Source organism: Pteropus vampyrus, unplaced genomic scaffold, assembly GCF_000151845.1.
Source record: "Pteropus vampyrus isolate Shadow unplaced genomic scaffold, Pvam_2.0 Scaffold101, whole genome shotgun sequence".
Classification (NCBI taxonomy): domain Eukaryota; kingdom Metazoa; phylum Chordata; class Mammalia; order Chiroptera; family Pteropodidae; genus Pteropus; species Pteropus vampyrus.
Window position 1 is genome coordinate 5,366,181 of NW_011888882.1, and position 3,002 is coordinate 5,369,182.

The 3,002-nt window shown below is 41.0% G+C and overlaps 1 protein-coding gene across 1 annotated transcript in view; it reads left to right on the plus strand.

Moving 5' to 3' along the window:
• DDO (D-aspartate oxidase) overlaps positions 1-1,215 on the plus strand; it is a 20,564-nt gene extending 19,349 nt beyond the window's left edge. The window contains exon 6 of the transcript XR_002781470.1: positions 71-1,215. The gene's annotated coding sequence lies outside the window, so the exon portion shown is untranslated. The remainder of the gene's footprint in view (positions 1-70) is intronic.
• The last annotated feature ends 1,787 nt before the right edge of the window (positions 1,216-3,002 follow it).

Below are 3,002 nucleotides of genomic sequence, written 5' to 3' on the forward strand. Positions count from 1 at the left end.
AAAATCAGAAATGATACAATAGGTATCATTATATTTAGGACTAGTACTAATCTAATCTAGTGCTGTTCTGGTATTAGACTTAAGTCTAGTACTAATGACATGGGGCATAAAGCTCTATTTTTGTTAAAAACAAAGATTTCTTTTAGATCCGGTGTTCAAGGATCTATGCTAATTTACATGGATGCTGGAAGCTATAGGGACTTTGACATTTTTGGTTCATAAATCCATAGGAGGAGATAACGTATGGATATCACTGAACTCACTGTCAGTTGCAGAGCTGCCCACAATGCTCAAAAATTGTAGCCAAGCGAGCCTTATAATCCCTCTAAATAAATGGCATGGTGATCACACAGTGCAGGTTTATTACATTTAATGGAAGACAAAGCATGACTCCTGCTGGAAGAATTCCTGGTAGAAGACAGGGATGAAGTTGCCTATGGATGTGGCATCAACTCAATAGCTGTCTGGGGTCCATCGCCTAAGGGTTGTACTTTTCATTACCACAGATGATTGAGAGCGGGTGGTTATATAGCTGACTTTGCCTAAGCATTTTGGAAGATTGGATAGCATGTGCAGCCAAAGAGCTAATTTGCTAATTAAGATGGAACAATCCTTCTGAATGAAGTATAACCAGAGTTTCCTGCAAGTTGTTAAAAAGCACTGGGGAGAAGGGGATTGTGTCTCATGATAAAATGAGCCTGGGAATTGCTGAATTAACTAAATTTAACCTGGCTTTTTGGGCCTACTCAGAGCCTTCAACCCATTCACGGGTATTGTGAATCCTCAGGTGGGCTTTGTCTTGAGTGAGAGAATGGTAAAGGAGGTGGTATTCGTTGAGATAAGGAAGCGTGGGAGAACTAGGTGCAATTTTAATTTGCGGGGGGGAGGGGGAGATGGCGTATGTTGAGTGATAAGTTCTTTTGGATATCCTGAGGGCGATGTGAGGTTGGCAATGAGAATGTGGGAAAGAGAAAGCCCCCAACATAACTTTGTTTTTATCGTTTCGTTCAGCGAGCTTTTGCATATGATTTTGTTTGAAGAGAAAATTCTGCTGGGAGAGAAAAAGAAGGGGAGAGAGAAAGGCAGGGAGGAGGCATTCAAACGAGGGGTCTTCTCTATAGATTTCCAGCAGGGGGTGGTATTGTATCAAATTCAGATAAATTGGTAAATTTGAAAAATTAGAACTGACTAGAAATAAAAAATGGATACCAGGTGTATTGAGTAAGTATATGATTCTTTTGAGGTTTTGGAGTTTATATGCCCAAAACGCCAATTCTGTTTGAAGTATTTGAGAAATGTATGAACTTAGATAGACTGAAAATAAACATGCATGCACACACACAGAGTTATACAAAATCTGTAAGAAATAATGTTGTGATAAAATGGCATTTTAAAGAAGGGAAATAAAAATTTTAATGATAAAAATAAAAATAAAGAGTGCTGCTTAGAATAGGTAGTCTTTAGTTGTGTTAAAGGTGGTTTGAAGTATACTCATTTGTTGCTCACACCCCTGGTTTTGAACCTACAGCATTTTCATATTGCGTAGGTAGGCTCGTACTCTATGACCATTGTCTATTTGCTACTCTCATTTACTTTCTCTGCATTTTATATTTCTAAAGTCTAACATTACAAGACAAAGATTAGAGGTGTCTTGAGAAAGTGATCATGGCTGCATGCCCTGTTTCATTTTTACTAATTGCTAAGCATTTGTTCCCAAGTGTATCTCAAAGAGGAGGTCTCCAACGTGCCCCCCGCCCCCTAGCCATGGATCAATACCTGTCTGTAGCCCGTTAGGAACCAGGCCACATGGCAGGAGGTGAAACACAGGTGAGCGAGAGCGAGAGAAGCTTCATCTGTAATTGTAGACACTCCCCAGCACTAGTATCGCTGCCTCAGCTTCACCTCAGATCATCAGGCATTACATTCTCATAGGAGCACTTGGTGCCTGGGGGGACCACTGTAAAAATTTGGGTCAGTAGCTACCAACCTGGGCTGCACATTAGAATCACCTGGGAGATTTTGAAAAAATACCAATGTTCAGTTCTGCTCTATTAAAGTAGAATCTTTGGGGAATGGGGTGGGGCACTAACATCAGTATTTGTTCAAAATTGCCATAGGGTTCTCACAGCTGGAGCTGAGAATCACTGAACACTGTTCTCTCTCTCCTCACAGGGCTCCACTGCTACATAGCTACCAGCCTCCCTTTCTTGCTCACCATCTTGGGGCATCATCTTGGGGATGGGCTCACATAAGCAGGAGTGTCCTTCAGCACTTCTGGTCGAGGCAGACAAGGATTAGCTGTCTCTCAAAGGTGCTGTCTAGACATGCTGGGAATCACATTTGCCTAGAGAGAGCTATCTGACTTTGTCTGAAAGAGGGACTGAATATAGAGACCATGCCCAGAACTTATATAAAAGTAGAACTCTGACCTACTGCAACTGGACTTGGAAACCAACTCCTTATTTATAATAACCAGCCCTGGAAGCCAGCTTGCTGTAGGTCAGGTTTGCAGGAAGCCAGTTTGCTATCTCTAGCAACAACTCAGAAAGCAAAACAATAATTTCTGAAACAATGGGCCCCGAATGGCCAGGAATTAATTAATATCTTCTCTAATTTTTGTCCCATTTCTAATTAAAGAACAACCAGAAAAACTAAATAAGCTCTTCTAACCAATTACACAATATGTGGAATCCAACTTCTAGTTAGCTCACCTGTAGCTTCCTGCAGCTGACACACTCGAAGTTGTCTCTTTTGTCCCTGAAAGCTTCTCTCTCCTGTGCCTGCCTTGGAGTGACGGTAGCCAAGTCCCTTGCTATAGCAAAGCTCTAATAAATAGCCATTGCTTTTCTCGTTTGGCTCGTCTTTTTCCCCTGTACCCAAAGATTTCCTGTCTATGTAACTTAAGTTAGTGATCTGTGGTAAGGTCTCGGAATGGACTACTTTGCTGTTTTGTTTTCCTATTTTCTGTTACAGACCACTAAAACATTTTTTTTTTTTTTTTT